General features: G+C 36.8%; 1 protein-coding gene across 1 annotated transcript in view; it reads right to left on the bottom strand.

Moving 5' to 3' along the window:
* The window catches only part of hivep1 (HIVEP zinc finger 1), a gene marked incomplete at its 5' end in the record, with an annotated part of 73,308 nt that extends 64,983 nt beyond the window's left edge, over positions 1 to 8,325 (bottom strand). Inside the window, 2 exons of the mRNA XM_079590838.1 lie at positions 7,154 to 7,269; positions 7,891 to 8,325. The remainder of the gene's footprint in view (positions 1 to 7,153; positions 7,270 to 7,890) is intronic.
* Between the last annotated feature and the right edge of the window lie 10,957 nt (positions 8,326 to 19,282).

The following is a 19,282-nucleotide window of genomic DNA, read 5'->3' as shown; positions in this document are numbered from 1 at the left end:
TGTATTTGTATTCGAGTAAAATTCAAAATAGGCGTAAAAATAAATAAAAAAATGCGTTACACTTCTAATTTACGTTATAGTGTAAGTATTCTTTAATTATATCCATTATAATAATTATGGATATGCAATATTGGTTGATGTTTTTCCATAAATCCAGCAATGAAACAAGGAACCTCATTGAAAAGAAAATAACATAACAGCCATTACCTCATCCATGGTTAAACCAACAACTAATAAAATACCATTGTGAACATTATGAAGCCTACAGCCTACATCTTGCTGTCTGCAAAAGACAGAGTACACTTAAACGTACCATATAACTCCCACACGTGCATACAATTCGACACAACTACACAAGCATTTTAAACCTTTTTAACCGAAAGTTAACGTTACTCTGTCAACAGCCTATTGTCTAAATTACCGCGCTAAACAGCTGACGTTACGTAAACAGAGCGAACATGAGAGCACCCGACTCCAGACGTCAATAATGCAGCGCAATGGAATAATCTCCCGATCAAACTCCGCTTCTCGAAAGTTATAAACTGCCTCAGGAACCCAGTTAAGGTACAAAAATCTGTTCAACAAAAATAGTGATGGAGTTAAGTGTTTTTTCGCTCAGCCGAGCGCTCTCTGTTGCTGTGTGGAGCAGCCTGTGTCCGTCACTCACTCACTCATCCGGTCACGCACTGCGGTCTTTTTAATCTTAATCTCTGGGTGATGGCGTACCATGGGATTTCTCACGTTTGTGGTGTTTCCAAAATACTTAACTTTTGCTTTGCAAAGCAGCATGAGTCCTATCAAGTTCCGTCTTTCCCTCGAGGTTATAAAAGCCGAAATGCGCCCAAATTATCGCCTTCAGTGAGAATGGAGCAGGTTGAATAATTCTTTCTGTGAGGTTTGCGCCGAATGACGTTTGCTGCAATTCTTCTTTTGTTATGACAAGCGTGTGCAGGCGTCAGTGTGAATTCGACGCAGCGCCATCTATAGGAATGCTGAGCTAAACTCATTTCAGGACAATATTAACACGGCAAAAAATATATATATATATATATATGAATCGATTTTTGGAATTCTATGAATCGATTCTGAATCGGCAAAGCTTGAATCGCGATTCAAACGTGAATCGATTTTTTTGCACACCCCTACTGTCTATCTATCTATCCATCTATCTATCTATCCATCCATCCATCCATCCATCCATCCATCCATCCATCCATCCATCCATCCATCCATCCATCCATCCATCCATCCATCCATCCATCCATCCATCCATCCATCCATCTATCTATCTTTGCTATACTGTCTATATATCTATCCATCTATCTATGCTGTAATGTCTCTCTCTGTATCTCTCTATCTCTCTATCTCTCTATCTTTGCTATCTATCTATCTATCTATGCTATCTATCTTTGCTATCTATCTATCTATCTATCTATCTATCTATCTATCTATCTATCTATCTATAACGGTCTAAGAATCTATGATACTTTCACTAGACTTTTTAACTATTTTTCATGTTCTCGCCCTTCTTTTGTTTTTGCATTTATTTTCTTTTGATATTTACATACTTTCTTTCAAATCTCACTTTTGTTTTCTTTCTTTCTTTCTTTCTTTCTTTCTTTCTTTTTGCTCTTTTCACATTCGTTTTAAAGTTTTTCCACATTTTATTCTTTCTTGCACATTTTCCTTCAATCGCTCTCACATTTTTTCCTTCACTTCTGCTTTCTCACATTCTTTCCTTCTTAAATTGGCGAAAACAATCTATTTAGAAAGTAGCAAGAAATAGCAGCAAAGGATCCTCAAGCAAAAAACTGTCAGAAAAACAATGTGTGGTTTATCCCGATCAAACCAGGACCATGCATAACTCAATTTGACTATCGACATCATTTATCATTCTGTTATATGCACTGAAACCATGTCTGTTTTCATATGCAAACTATTTTTAAAACCGTGATGGTCAGTCAGCCCAGATAACTCAATCTGCAGTCAAGTGTTTTACTGTCCGATGGGCTCTGCAGAGCGGCTTTATGTAATGTGGATATGATGTTATGTGCTGTAATGTTTTTAAGTGGTGGAGGGCGGGGGAAGCCCATCCTCTCATCACTGCACTGACTTCTTTGTTTACACACCACCATATGATGTTACATAACCGAGGCTGTTGCCACGGCAACTGCCTGACTCCCACGCCCCGCCCCTCCTTCTTCATCCCTCCACCCCATGCCAGCCACGTTCAAACAAAAGGGCTGGCACTCAGTTGCCCCGCATCTAAGAGAGTTTGGCATTAAAGCTCTGGATATTGGTCATCCATAGTTCTAGAATATGTTTTTCTTATACAGTAGTTATTGGATCAGATTTACCGTGCTATGCTCATGCACACCATGGTAAGATCATCACATGCTATTTATTCCAAGATACTTCAAAGAAAAAACATGGTATTTACGATATTTATTTATTGATTATTTGTAATAATTATTTTTTTCCAGCATTCTTTTATTTTCTATTTTTAATACATTTCATGTCAAAAAGTGTAACTCCTCACTCCTCTGGCCTCAAGAGGCGCCAGCTGCCTTTAGCGTCCCCGCCTCCTATACCAGAGACCCCTTTTCGAATCCCACTCGGAGTGGGTCGAGTTGGACCGGTTACATTTGGTGCCGTGACCCGGGTAAGAGTGAGGTTTAGCGGGGTGAGAGTAACGTAAGAGCTGTGCATGTAAACCTCACTCCCCTGGCTTCAAGAGGCACACTAGTGACTAACGCTAGCGGCTGCGGCCTTTAGCGTCCTTGTTAGCACACCCACCTCCCATGCCGGACACCCCGATTCGAGTTTCGCTCGCAGATGGTCGAGTAGGACTGGTTACAGTTGAACATCTGACAAATAAAACTTTGATTTCAGTATTACTACTATATTTTGGCACTGTTAAAAAAAAACATAGTAATACCACTGTCAAAAAATAACAATACTGTGGTACTTTGTTAGTAAGCAATGTAAATATGTACCGTATTCAGTAACAAATCACAAACGGTCTTCTTTTTGTCGTTTCTCATGTTATAAAAAAGAAAGGCCTCTAATATTGGCAACCAAGACCACAATACGGCCATTATATTCCTGCTGTTAAAATCTGCTTACATTTCAGTGGCGTGAAATTTATTCATGAAAACATGCCTGTGGGATCAACAAACGACACTGTATTTTGGAAAACCTTGGAATATCCCAAACAGTCCTAATGAGAAAAGGAAGGCCGCTGTCTGTATACACAAGCGTGCTATCAATAGCAACACTGTGAATCTTTTTACGAGCTCGTGGCTGTGTGATCCTCGTTTTATTACTGCGCCAAGGTCATTTACTGTCTTCTCCTCTCTAGGGTCCTTCCTCATCTGTCTTCACTCTGTGATCTGACCTAAAGCAACAGTGCTAAGTGCTTTTTCAGACAGCAGAATTTCCTCTGTACTTCATTTATCTGGCATTTGACCTCTGTTTCCAACCATCTGCAGAACTGTTGCATTACGTGTGATTTCACTCCGGACGGCAGTGCAGGTGTTCCTAATGCATGCGGCTTTCCCTATGGACTCAATCAATTAGGTTCCATTTAATCTCCCTTTCTTGGTTTATTTCTTTACTTTTTTTTATTTAGAATGGTCTCCTCTTCGCCTTTACGGAAATTGTTCCCGAAGTTTTGATGTCTTTTGAGCAGACTTGTTTTATAGTGTGTTTGCAGAGCCCACAGGAGGCTTTGCCGATATGATTCAGACAATGACGCATGGCCCGCTGGTGAGAGATGTTTGCGATTCATAAGTGTTCAGTTTGGATCTGGTGCATATAGGCTATTTCCAATATGTCTGTCTGTGATGAGTCTCTTGACAAATATTTTTATGATTTAAAAACCAGCCCAATCCCATGAAATTATGCCCCCAAATTATATGTTTGGATTTAAGTAGGCTAATGCTTAAGAGTCTATGATTGGATCATTATTGCAGTGGTTATTATATTTCTAGCATGTTATATGTTTGGCAACAGTTCTTCTAACCCTAATTGACGGAGTGTGTAGCTTTTCATTTCTTAAACAACCATGTAGGAAGACACATCATGGCCATCTTCCAGGATGACAATGTCAAGATTCATCAGGCTCAAACTGTGAAAGAATGTTTGGAAGGAGCATGAAGAATAATTTTCAGACCTTAAATTCATTGAAAGTCTTTGGGATGTGCTGGAGGAGACTTTACAGAGTGCTGGACTCTTGCATTGACATTACAAGGTCTTGACCAAACATTGATGCACCTCTGGATGGAAATAACATCCCAACATTTACTCAAGAGAACAAAATCATCACTTCCTGGGAAGTTGGTGTAAAATATCGGTAATAAAAAAGCGTTCGGATGCTGGTTTTTGGGAGCGCAATCATGTGAGACACTTCTGGGAGGGAATTAAACCAAATCATTTTGATGACAGACTTTGGCTCAGGCATTTCAGAATGACCAAACCAACATTTAAGTTACTGTGAGATGTGATTGGTCCGCTGGTGAGTCCAGTTATTTTGGCAGATTTCTCTAAACAGTAAGTGCAATTGTCACAACTGTTTGCTGGAACATCCGAAATGTAGCCAAAACATTTGACTTGTGCTTCAAAACTAGTTATTGTGTCAGTAGATTGGCCAATGACATCAAAACAGAAAGTGTTTTTGTCATTGTTTGAGGTCATTGTGTTAGGTCAAAATGTTTAGATGTTTTTTTTTCCCGCCATGGAAGTATTTGTTATACAAATTGTATGTTTTTTTCAACTTTTTTTGTTGACATTGACTGCTTTCTACAATATACAAGAATGTCTTTGTCTAGAATGTCTTTGTTTTGTCTACCTGAATGAGCTTTTCAGATACAGATTTTAACAGTAGGTAAATATTTACTGCGGAGTACACAAAAAGAAACTGAACATTTTTACTTATACAGTACATTTATTTTTGCAGTTATCTATGTTACATGTAAACTGAAAATTCATTCATTTTTACACATACATTATGTCTTCCCGTAATACCACCACACATTCTTACATATCTTCCTATGGTCTTCCACGACAAGCAACTGGGAATTTTCAGTTTACATGTAACAAAACTCTATACTAAACCTATAGTGTAAGCAAAAGGAAATGTGAGATAAAAAAATAAAAAAATAAATCAACACGTTGTTTCTACAACGCGTTGAGCTTGTCTGTCAAGTGTCGTGTTTCACACTCCTCGTACCAGAGTTCCTTGAATCACGAGTACAAACTGAGCTACTGAGCAAGTTTATGGCATCAGAAAATCCATTAATATGGAGCTGGTCATGTGATGCCAAAATTAAAATGTATATGCTTAAAATGCACTACAGTGACAAGTCTTTATTAATGTATAATCTGCTCCTGTAATCACAATTTGTGTGAAAAGGAATAATAGTTGTTTTAAAGATGAATCACAAAATTAAAACGGACTAAATGCATCACTGTAAAAATACTTAGCATCTGCATTCCTCTATGGCTACCAATGGAAATGTCCCATCCAGCATGACAGGCTGAAAAATCTTTAGCCTAAATGTCTTTAGCCTAAATAAGAAGGGGACTTTTTTTGGGGGGGAACTCACCAAACCAGTTTGAGGAGAAAAAGCTGTCCTTCTTTTCCATCTGTAAGTGACTGGAATGTCATTAGAAGAAAACTTAAAGCAGGAAAGCACAGGGAATGGGTTTTATTTGTAGCCAATGGGGAATTAAAGTGCTTCTTTATGGCTTCAAATCACTGCCATGACTTTTTTAATATTTCCATTTTTAAGACAAGCCAGATACAACATTTAAACAACGGTGAGGCAACATTTCAGGGAATCCAGTCTGTACCAAATGCAGACCAGAGTCAAAATTTCCAGAAGAACCAGCAGGAAGATTGTCGGTATAGGGGCAACGTCTCAACGGGACATGCCAAATAAAGACCTTTACAGATAAATCTGTAGAGAGTGAGGAAAATATCAGCCGGAGCTTTTCCATTCACTCCCAAAATGAATATAAATCAAATCACTCCACATTTCAGTTTGATTCCGGTTTGTGGTTTGCAAAATTCCAGCCACAATCAAATGAATTGTTCCAAAACAAGTAGAACTCTATAAACACCATGAGAGGCCTGCTATTGATTCATCCCTCAGCTGGTAAAACCATGTTTAATGCACTTTAAAAAAAGGTTTTAATATTTAGGAGGAACTGTTGACAGAAATGCAATATCATATACATACTATATTTTCAGTGCTGTATTAATGAAATGTTTTAATTTCCTTAGAATGAGCCATTTCTATCTACATACACCGCGGGTCCCCTTACATTGAAATGCGCCGACATGTTTCTACAGTAGCCCTAAACGGACAAACGCGTTTCGTCACTATGTTGTTATTTATGCAAAGAAGCTAGCTAAAGTCCGTGAATAAAACACTGACTGAATGATGAACAAGTAGGCTAACAATATTCGCAATAACATATCGTTTTACTGAATGAACTTAATTTATCTTTGTAAAGAAACATCATTGCTTAACTGGCTACTCTCTGCTGTCTCAGACGACAACATCTTTTCCTGTCGGCCACCGTAACTTCTGTTGGTTGCAATTCGCAACCTCACCACTAGATGCCACTAAAAATTACATAGTGCACCTTTAATTAAACTCATATATTGGCTAAAATTATTTTTGTTCCAGAGAAATTAGACTTCCACTGTAACTGCATTACTATAAATGCGATTGTTGTTTGTTTTTTTTCAAACTAAATGAGGAGTTGAAATAATTGACTCTGGCAACATGCTTAAGAACTTTTTAGAAAAATAAAATAAAAAAAACAGCATGCCTTTAAACTTAATCCAAGCCTCTCAAGCAAACTTCCTTAATATTGCTTCAGTTTAAGGAACCCATGAAGCAATCGGTTTAGCTATTACTAATTTTATTCTCTTAAATCATCAGAACGGATCTTGAATCATACCGAAACCCTGCCAGCAAGAAGAAAAAGAACATTATTACCCATCCTGGCTTTAGTGGGTGAATCCCGTTGCTCGGGGGAGACTTCTACAGGATCATACATCATCTGATTTATGGTCCACACACCACGTCTAATAATCCTCCTCTAGCTCTACAGCTCAAGGGACCAGAGCACTGCCACATACCTGCAGAAAGGGCATCATCTCTGGGTAACTGTCTGTGAAACGCCCCCACTGGAAGCACAGTGCCGATCGATGAAGGTGCTTTACCGCTGAGCAAGAAACTTCTGGAGTCTTAAATGCTAATGGGAGAGAGAAGAAAGGGGATTTCAGAAGTGCATGTGACACAAGAAAATATGCAATATATTCATGCCTCTACGATTTGTCCCTTACATGCCCTCATCCAGAAATCTTCACTCTAAAAATAAAACCCAATGCGGTGGAGCCTTCCAGGTTTATTTGACTACTATTTAACAGAAACCGGCCAAGTTACCGCCCTTTGCTACAACAATCAAATTAGAATTATAAAATAAAGGGGTCATTATAATAAGGAAATATATTTTGAGATTTTGAGATTTAAAACACTGGCTCCTTTATATTAGTTCCAAATCTTCAACAGACATTGCTAATAAATACAAATTTAAGATAATTTTTTGAGAGTAAATTTTGTGTGAAATATATTTATATAACATAAAACGTTGAGTTTATATATTCATGTTATATAATTATGTAAAAGAACATTAAGTCTTGATGAGACTTTCACTTTATCATGATAAGAAATAGAAACCAGACAGCCATACATTAAACTATGAAAACAGAAACTAACTCAGACTGCCATAAACATGAAATGATTATGTGGTTAGGTTTTGATCTGACGAATTGTTCCTCCAAAACTGTACACTGTCTTAAATACATTTACTCACTTTCAAGCAGTTCCAAACCTGTGTTGTTATTTTTCGGTGGGACTCAAAACAAAAGAATATCTATTAATCTCTTCTACATACATGAATAAATAGTGCCCCGACCCTCCAAAAAGAACAAATAACATCCTAAAGAAAAATTATGTGTGTAATATTACAAGTCTTCTGAAGTTATTCTAGTTTTGTGAGAATCAGACCCATATTTAAGTCGTTGTTCACTTCCCATGTTTCTCTGAGATCTCGTTCACAGTAAAACGATTGTTGTACAGAAGAGATGTGTGAAGACTGCTCGTGTTAAAAAATAACTTAAAAAAATTAAACAGCATTGAAACAACATGGGGGTGAATAAAATATGATATAATGGACTTTTTTAGGTCAACTCAATTTGTCCACGTCCGTTTCCCTCGTCTCCAGTCTGTGCTCTGGCGCCTCCTGTGGGCTGTAGGCTGAACACGCTTGTGTTTATTCCAGGAACCTGAAGGGTCGTCTTGTATAATGAGTCACATGAGATTACAGCCCTGTTTTAGATGCTTACATCATGTACATTATTGGTCTCTACGGTCTGTCTTTAAAGCAAAACAGCACAATATCTGGTGAATAACTTAAGCTACTCTTCCATTTCATCCAAAACACAAGTACAGTACAAGGCCTATTTGCTAATTCTCTTCCACAATCCAATAATTATGCAAGCAGGCTTTGCATATTGTTTAATACTTACATTTTTAATTGCATTTTTTTTAAATATATGTTTTAATGTTTTTATGCAACTGTTTTAAATTACTATTAAAGAGGCTATTGAATTCAGAAACCCTTGATATTAGCGACACTGGTGGTCGTTAAGTGAACTGCAGACTGCAACTCATTGCTCATGCTCGCACCTTGGACAAGTAACATACTAGTTAAGAGACTTAATAACAGCGGTGGGAAAGCAGCAGTTAAGAAAGCACCTGATCATGGTGATGTGGATATGTTTGCACCAGCTCTGCAGTCACTGGCATCATGTCGACAGATGAGGTCATTAAAAGTAGCCTACACAGTTATGATGGATTGTAAAGTAGCCTAGCCTATATCTGAAACTATAGAGTAGACTATAGGTCTGGCTATGTGCGACTATAGCCTAGTTTTTGCATGGTACATTGACATTACTTAACAGAATGGCTATTTTGGCATTATCCTGAACATTGTATGTCACTCATGTCATGTGTTGTTGAGAAGAGGTGCTCTCTAGCGCGCAAAAACGTCACATCCTTTTGATTTTCCCGGCAAAAACGTCCCATGTCCCTTCACATAAAAATCAATCTACAGGCTTTCATAGACAACATAGGAAGTAGGGGAAGGTCTTCTTTTTTATGTTCGTTACAAGCTGATCAATGCAAATGCATCACAAATTTGGCAATACATTATTGAAATGAAATTTCACCACTTGATGTCCAATGTAAAATGTGCATCTTGAAGCAAAATCAGTCGACAACCACTGATTTAATGGTATGCAATTATGCAATAGTGTGTAGCTGAAATAAATCAACTGGTAATTCAGAACATAAAACTCTGCTCGCACTGTCAGTGAACTTTATTCTCTTTTGTTCATAACTAATGAGACGTATGATTGATTATTGCTTTAGAAACCTGTATAGCAGACCAAAACTGGCAAAGAAATGAGATGAAGGTGAACAGAAGAGATTGTAATAATGTTTTTCTAAGTTTTGCGCTTGATTTAATTCCGCATTGATGAATTAAACATGGCGCTGGCTGCCGCCCACTCTTGGAGTTAGGTAATACCAGTGGCGCGTGGAGATCGTATGCTCCTGAGAGTGTGTGTATGTGTGTGTATTTTTACCCAGACTAGGGAGGGTATGCGATGATGACTCACACCCTTTCACTTTGCTTTTACCCCCCTTGATACCGCCTGGAAGAAATGTTAGTTTAGGCATCTCCATGTAGCGAATCTATTTTTAGTCAAGAAGAAGTTTTCATTGTGTTCCTTTATATCTAACTTGCTTATGATGTTATTTAAATCACTTCTTTGCCAGCTACAAAAGTAAAAGTTCTGGAGATAATCAGGGGTGTTTGCAAAAAAATTGTTGTAGGATTTACTTCGAAACTATTTTCACTCAGAAATTCCTAGTAAATTTAAACCAATGCTTACAAAGAGACGGTAAACAACATATTGAATTAAAGATACAATTTTGAAGTAAAACTAAAATAGTATTTTCCTGTCAAATGTACACCAATAATCTTTTTTTTACTGTGTATTAGTCCTGATACTTACAATCCTGATACTACGCAATCTTGTTTTGTTTATGGAAGCTTGTTTCCGCTACGGAATAAAACATTTTAAAAGATAATTGTGACTTTTTATCTCACGATTATGACTTTTTTCTTACAATTGCGAGTTCATATTTACATTATAGATATTTCGAGATATAAACTCGCAATTTACCGTTCGTAGAGACCCGCCCCCCTTAGTTACTGTCGCTATGTCCGACAAGCTACGCCGCTCTCATGCCACACCATGTTCTTATGCAGTGAAAAACACATCGCGGAGCAGAGAGGACACCGACAGACAGGACAGACCAGGTTTCTTTTCGGTTACTTTTGATATTAAACATATTAAACAAAGTCTCACCTTTCAAATTTGGTAATTTTTAAAAAGAAATTTAAACAATAAATACCGTTTTGTGGCTCTTTAATGTGTGTGACAGATCGCTGTGTCGCCTCAGTTAAAACTGCTCGTGAACCGATCATCTCTTCCTTCTAGTTCATTTATAGCATCAAATAAACATGAATGAACATCAGAAGGAATGTTGTTTTAACCGCGGAAAGGCATCAGGACACTCTGTTTTTCAAGTTCAAATTCTCCCGTGTTAATCTACTAACTCCTGACTGCTTTGTCGGACAAAATGGCGTATGGCAAAGTATGATTGGTCAGATCACCGGTCAATCAAGCTCCCTGCGAAGGGTCTATATTGTGAGGAAAAAGTCAGAATTGTGAGATATAAAGTCAGAATCGCGAGTTATAAAGTCCTAGCCTAGAAATCTAGATGCACCCTAGCGACAGCAAATGTAATTTGCAGCCAGGATCGTCTGACAACTCTCCGTTGGCTTGCGAGCTGGGAAAACCAAACTCTAGTCAGGCCAATTACTTCATGCATAGAGTCAGTGGGCGGGCTTAACATAATGACGGCAGAGTTGCGACGGTTCTTCGTGAATTCCATGGTACTTGAAAACAAAGAAGATGGCTGCAGCTGCTGGCAAACAGCGGCCTTTCGAATCGACTTTGGCCTCGACTCTGCAAGACTTCTATTTGAGAAACGAACAAAGAACGGCACTGAAGTCATTCTTAAAAAAGGAAGATGTGTTCCGTCGCTCTGACTACGTCACCTTCTTCATTGCTCTGGTTGGTTGTAGCGCTATCCTATTGCGTGCAGAGGGAATGTGAAAGACAACCGTTTATCCCGATTGAGCCCTGCCAATGGTGTGTTCCCAGACAAAACATCTTGATGTGGGTCTGGCTTGTCAGGCTAGCAATGTCCAATTCTGAGGAAAAAAATATATTTTATCAGCCTACACGCTAAGTTTCCATTCATTTATGTGAATTAAATTATGGAGTATAAGTTGTTTCCACTGTTATAATGAGACAAAATCATTTGGCATTGTGCCGACTTGTGTCGTGGAAGTCTCACTACAGTCCAATGATGTGTCCTGGAAATGGAAAGGTGCCGCTTCACTCGCTGTCTCCTCGTGGAAAGTAAGTAGGCTCAGATGTACAGTACAGTAGATGGCACGTTTTCTCCTACTAAAAGCATAATATTGAACTTTGTGCATCCGCCATTGTCACCGCATGTTAACGAACTCTCGCGCGTAAAGAAAATGACGTCTTTGCCTATACGCACAAAATCATCATGTTAATCAAACCAATATGTTTGAAAACAGCCGTTGCAGTTTACAGCACAGCATTGCAGTAACAAATCAACAATTCCTTCATTTTGTTTTTCAGGCAGTCAGGAATCTGCGGGGATGGGCGGACATGTAAATGTACCGAACTCGTATCAAACCGTGACCCCAAAACCGAGGTATGTACCGAACCGTGACTTCTGTGTTAGCGTTACACCCCTACTATCTAATCAGGGCTTTCCGAGGGCTCACGGTGGAAAGGTCAGTGGAACTGCTTGGAATGTCTGGGATAAAAACAGCTTCTCCATTGCATCGAGCGAAGGGTGGCAGGGAGACGCCAAACCTGCGGAGAAACATTGCTGACGGCTCATTAGAACAGCCTGAATGCCAGAGCCGGGTCAGACCGGAAGCTGAGATCCATGCGCTGATGTCTGATAGAGCTGGAGCCATTGTGAAGGTTTGGGGACCGAAGGGTTTGCTGAGGATCGACGCACACTTGGCATTTCACACGCTCACGGAGGACCATAACTGCTGGAGAGAATCTGGGAAAAGTCAGATGCTCTTTTAGGACCTGATGAGGACGTGGAGTTCAAGCACGGATCATGTGCTCACAAAGACCCTTTTAAGAGATTTTTTCTCTCTCAAAAATGATCTGGTAGGAAATCTCCTGCCAGAATTATGCCAATAATATATTATCCAACAACTCTGATTTTTATGGAAGCCCATTTCTGCTAAATAAGAAAAAAAAAACATGCTTTGGTAAATGGTAATTAGTACATAAAAAGATTATGACATGCTAAGTCATTTTAATGAGATGAAAAGTCAAAATGATGACAAAAGACAAAATTCTGATTCGAAAAATAATAAATATGATAAAAAAGCTGAAATTATTACACATTAAGTCATAATTATGAGATAAAAAGACAAAATTATGTCTAAGTCATAAGTCATGACACTAATATGACATACTAGGTCATAATTGTGAGGTTAAAAAGTTGACATTATGACAAAAATTCTTTTTAAATTATGTGAAGTTGAAATGATAACATATTAAGTCATGATTATATGAGATAAAAAGAAAATTATGACAAATTAAATCAGATTTTTGACAAAGTCAATTACATTTACATTTACATTACATACACAATAATGAGATTAAAAAGCTTAAATGATATGATAACAAGTCCAAAGTATTACTATTTGTCATAATTGTGACTTTACGTCATTGTTTCAACTTGTCATCTCATAAATATGACTCTATATGTAATTTTTCTAATTTCTAACTTTTTACGTTTACAGAAGCAGGATTATTATTATGTGTCAGAAATTGGCTAATACATTTTACATGAAAAGGCAACAATATCAAATAAAATAATGCAAAAAAAATATATATATATATATTTAAAAAAATATTTCGAAAGTCAGCACTACACTCTTCGGACTAAACATTGATTTAAATAAAATATTGTTTTAAACTTGCTTGGACAACATTGCCATTAAGTTAACTTGATGTACTAAAATAACTAAAAGTGAAATAAAAATTAAACCTAGACAAAGTGAAAACACATTATTAATTTCCATTTGACAGTCTGATTAAATACATTAGAATATTTAGATTTATGCATCTAGCAAAACCTTGCATTGCATTGAAGGCATATCATATACTGTACTATATATGATCAGTTCATTCCCTGAATCGAACCCATGATCTTGATGTTGCTATCTGTGCTCTTCTGTATGAGCTACAGGAATGCTCACATATCTCAGAATGCAAATATATCTCAGTCCCAAGTCATTTAATGTGTTATGTACTATCTCATAAAAAAAATTGAGCTTTCGATGCCTAATCCATAATTGTAAAAGTTCCAAAGGGTGGGCAGTATTTTGATGCTGCTTTGCCTAGTTTTAGACAAATGTAGATGTATACTTAAATGCAATCCCAGAAGACATTGAAAATCAGTCACTTTTGATTCTCAGAAATTTGGCTCACCCTGCACACATCCTCTTTGTATGCAAATATTTCTCCAACATTTTCCTTTTTATTAAACAATGCCGTCTCAGTAACTGTGAGGGATCCAAACAAGATTGACTCTGGTAATGATGTCTTCCTTCCACATATAACAACTTGACCTGAGTGCTTTAGATCGGCTAATTCTTGGCAGCAAACAAGCGGATGCTTCACTGCGTGTGTGTGTGTGTGTGTGTATGTGTGTGTTCCTGCATAGAGAGCGAGAGACACAGGCGCCCCCTTGTGCTGGTTTATGGACAATACAGAGTATTTGTATTACGCAAACAGCAAGGGAACACTTCAGCCACGCCAGGGTTATTATCGTTAACCAAACCAAACAATAAAAAATATTTGAATTTCTTTAAATAAAATAAACATTAACTGAAATAAAATACAATTAAACATTTAGTTTAACTTGATGTATATGTATATTAACAAAATGATCAATTTAAAAAAATATCGAAATTATGACGTCACATTAATGACATTCTATGCCATAATTAAGGTTTAAAAGCAAAACCGATGACAAAAAAGTATGATAAAAATCAAACTTATGAGATACAGTTGAAATTATAACATATTAACTCATAATTATGAGAAAAAGAAGGACAAATTACATCAGAATTATGACACACTAATCAATTATGAGATTATGATGGAATAAAAAGTAAAAATGATGACCTTTTTATGTCATAGTTAATTTTAATAGTTATAAAAGTCAGTTTCGACTTTTCATCTCATTAATTACTTTTGAGAAATTATGAGATAGTTATAACATGAACATAATTATGAGATAAAAATTAAATTATGACAAATTAAATCAGAATTATGACACACTAATAAGTCAATTAGGAAATAAAAAAAGCAGAAATTATGGTATGAAAAGTCAAAATGATGACTTTTTATGTCATAATTATGACCTTTTATGTCATAATTACAGTATGACTTTTTATGTCATAATTATGACTTTTTAAATAAATTTTGACTTTCATCTCATAAATATGACACCTAAAAAAAGATTAAATGACAAAAACTGCTAAATTACAAAAATAACACTCGTCAAAATGTTTGAATGTCATTGCATTAGAATGTAAGACCAAGTGGCAGAAAAATTTACACAAAAAAAGTTTGTTAGGTAGCCAAAATGTAGCCATGTCTAAACATAAAGGCCAACAGGTTTTTCTGATCATGCGACTGACAGGAACGAGGCTGAATTGTCCAGATATGCAGGTAAAAGTCAAAGGGAGTGATGTTTTATGTTAGCATCCTCAGTGACACGTGTCTCGGGGGTCTGGCGTCGGGACAGTAGGTGACGGCGGGGGACCGCTGGCCTGTCATCGCACGCGACCGCCCGCTGCTGTCCCGACAGAGCGCTCACTCCCCGAGGAGATGAACAAAGGAGAGGCACTTGTCCGGCGCCTGCGAGGGGCGAGGATGCTCCATTGTCTGCGTTTGGCTGCAAAGGGCGGCGAGAGCGTGTTATGAAACAATGGAGCCGAGGACCGAGTGCATTTTGGAGGCCCTGCTAAAAATAGTGTGATACACCAAACATCATAAATCCCCAGTTCATTGTGAGCTTTGGTGGGGCAGAATCAGACGCTCCAGAGAGCCGGGAGCCTCAGGACACACAGCTCCAGGAATTCATCATATGCTTTATGTAGGTCGAGGGGTCAGCATGCTTGCAGACATTGTTTCCTCATTTTCTTCAAGTTCAAGAATGCAGGAAGTTCTATAGTCTGGATGTCTTAGACACAAGAGCATGTCTTGCACATGAAAAATTATAAATCATATTTACAGCATCAAACAACCATATTTGGAAGTTTGAGTGGTTTTAAATCAATCAAGCACAGTTTATAGTTTGGACTCTTCTAAAGCACATCAATACAGTTATTAATGTATTTATTAAATTGTCTTTTATTTAAATTACTTAAATATATTGTCAACTGACTTTAGAATGAAATAAAACTAAAACTAATCAAATAAAATAAATTGTATTATCAGGTTTATTTCAGTGGTGCTTTTAACTTCACAGCAATTGTTGAATTAAACAAGTTATTTTCATTAAAACAAATAATATCTGAAAAACAATAATAATAACAGTAAACAATATATCATTAATTCAAAATCATTTCTGTGAGATAAACAAATAAATAAAAGTAAAATAAAATATGTAAAATAAACAAAACAAACATTTAATTGGTAACCATTTTTTTTTTTACATTAATTAACTACATGAACTAACAGTTAAGAATACTTAAGCATAAGTATTATGCTTAAGTAAATGCACTAAAGCATTTAATTAATCCCCTAATTTTTGTTAATTTCAACATTTATTAATACATTATTAAAACTGAAAGTTGTATTTTGTTAATACTATTTGGACCTGAGCAAAAATTAACAGTTGTATTTGAATTAACTAACATTAACAAAGATTAGTAAATACTGTATCAATGCATTTCTTATTGTTAATTATTATTGGTTCGTGTATTAACTAATGTCAACTAGTGGGACCTTAGTGTTACCGTTCAAACTTTGTTCAAATGGATTAAATGGAGATACTGTATACTGTATATCTATAATCCATTTATCATGAAATAATTAATAAGAAATCACTTGTTTATCTCAAATATTTATGTTGTCTTTTAAAAGTGAAATGCTATTAAAACTAATAAATGAAAAGAGCTGAACTGGTTGAAATGTTGTGAAATGTCCTCAGTGCCCCATAAATCCCCACACTGAATGTGTGCAGAACCAGAACAGACTGGTTTAGCACTGAAAGTCACTTCTTGTTTTTGTTTTGATATGAAATCATTCACCGTACTGTTGCTCCTCGATAATGAATCTGTTTTTCTGACCCACTGTTCAATTCTTTAAATTCCAGAAGGGTTGAAGGAAACGTGTTTTCTTGAGCGGATCACGTTACTGCAGTTTCCTGCTGTGTTCCCAACATTTCCAGGTCAAACACATTCACAATAAAGTCGTGCCGCTCCGCTTTTCGGCCGCGGAGATGGGAATTTCAGGAACAAAACAAGATATCGATGACAAACTGCTTTCCTACACCACTGATTGATACTACAGTATGTGTGACACAAATGAACTTACATGCACTTCTTGACCTCAAAAACACATAAAAGCACATAAAAACATTCATAGGAAGAAACATTACAAAAGAAGTCTCGGTTGTTTCCCGTAGACAACAATGAGATTAAATGCAGATCAAATGAATCTGATACAGAGTTGCTTTAGGATTTAAACACTATTAATGTTATTTTTAATTAGCTTTGTTTTCATATTTTCAGTTTTCATTGTAATTTTCTTTTTCTTTGTGCATGTAATTTTTCTTAGTTTAAAAAAAATATATATATATTTCTATTTAGCTTCTTAGTAATTTGAGTTCTTCTTTAACTTAAACTTATTTCATTTATTGTTTTCAAATTAAAAAAAAAAAATTCACATAATTTTTCAGTTATTTCAATATATTTCAATTGATAGTTTTATATAGTTCACAATAACAACACTGTTCTGAGAAAAATCAATATATGGCACATATATCATGTCGTCTTCAGAGTTTCAGAAGGGATCTCAATAGTGTCTCATCTGTGCTCAGATATTTCATCAGATTCTTAAGGATAAATCAGAGCTATGCACATTAATATTATAGCTTTATATGGTCTGTATGTCAACAATTTGTGTCTATTTTAAAGGGATAGTTCACCCAAAAATGTAAATTATGCCATAATTTACGTACCATCAGTTGTTCCAAACCTCTATTTGAAGAATGTTGGTAACCCGACAGTTGATGGACCACATTGACTTCCATAGTATTTTTTTCCTGATATAGAAGTCAATGGTCTTGTCAAATGTTTGGTTACCAATGTTAACCGAAATATATATATCTGACTGAAGAGACAAGGGATTTTGACCAACCCTTCACCAACATTCTTTCAAATATCTTCTTTTCTGTTCAACTGAAGAAAGAAACTCACTCATGTCTGGAACTCGAGGGTGAGTAAATTATGACTATTTTAATTTGGGTGAACTATCCCTTTAAGAGAAATGTATGAGACAAAGTTGATATGCAGATGAATGCACGTCAGCACAATTAAAGTCACCATGAAATCAAAATCGACAATTGTTTATTTATGAAATATTGCGCTATTTATTATTAGTCTAATTTTTTTATTTTTTTATTTATGTGCCTTGTGATCTTTAAACAAAATAACTTCCCCTCCCTCATGCAGCGAACATCTCTTCTCTTTTCTGATGATGAGGGCGGGGCCACCTGTCACTCACATGAGATCCACCAATAGCAAACCACAACCATCCAATCAATTTCTAATTGACAAAATCAAATCCCGCCCTACATTTGTTCTTGTTCGAGAAGCCGTTTCACTAATAAAGGGCAGAAAAGACAATCGCAACTTCCGTTTCATGCATTTGAAGAGAACAATAAAATATTCCTATGATTCTAGGCTTCATGCACTTATGAAGCACTTCCTGAATCAGTATCCAGGCACGTTGCATACAGTAGAAACTCTAGCGTGCACCCGACTCCCTCCATACTTCAGTAGAAGTGTTGAAAGACTCTTTACACAGGGGCCGCTGAAGCACAGCAGAGCTGGACAGCACAATGCACACAATATCCTGGAATGAAATAACAAAATAACACAATAACAAAACCGAGCGATAATCAGCAGGGAACTTCGACTCCCAGACTAGCTGATTAAATTCCTCTGCTGTGACTCTATTGTACCATCTTGTTGAACTTCCGCAGCTGTGCTGTTAAAGTAATGAGCATTGTGCTCATTTAAAGGTCCACGGAAAGGTCCACAGAGGTCTAAGCATCCAAACGGGGGAGAGGCTTCAACACAGGATACTTTGCCCTGGGACGTTTCTAGTGGATACTCATTTTTGGGGGCTTTGATGTGGTCGCGCAGCCAAAATATAGAGTGACGTGGCTGACAAACGACACAATTGGCCTGACGTTTGATGTTTGTGATTTTGAAAATGTCTGGGAATGGTTATGATTGTTCAGAGCCATCAGTTAGCATTATTGATCAGTGGCTCTGTTCCAGAATATAGTGAGCTGACTACATACTGTAGGCCATTTTTTATGGTTTCACACAGCTATTTAAAAATGTTTGCTGCATAATTATGCTATGTTTTGTATACTGCAAACTTTACAGAATATTGCATGTTAGGTAATATAGTTCCTATAATAAAAGTCCAATTATTATTAAGGGGTGGTTGAGTATGATTTTACTTTTCTAACTTTAGTTAGTGTAATGTTGCTGTTTGAGCATAAACAACATCTGCAAAGTTACAACGCTCAAATTTCAAAGCAAAGGAAGATATGCTTTTACAGAAAAGGACTACAACAAACGGCTGGTTTGACTACACGACATTCCTCCCGGGTTAGTGACATCACCAACCCTAAAATGTACATAAGCCCCGCCCCCGGGAACACAGTCCATGTTGAGAAGAGGAAGAGTT

Source organism: Phoxinus phoxinus (assembly GCF_949152265.1).
Source record: "Phoxinus phoxinus genome assembly, chromosome: 19".
In the NCBI taxonomy this organism is placed as follows: domain Eukaryota; kingdom Metazoa; phylum Chordata; class Actinopteri; order Cypriniformes; family Leuciscidae; genus Phoxinus; species Phoxinus phoxinus.
Note: the sequence above shows the minus strand (reverse complement) of the source record. Positions and strands in the feature narration are given on the sequence as shown.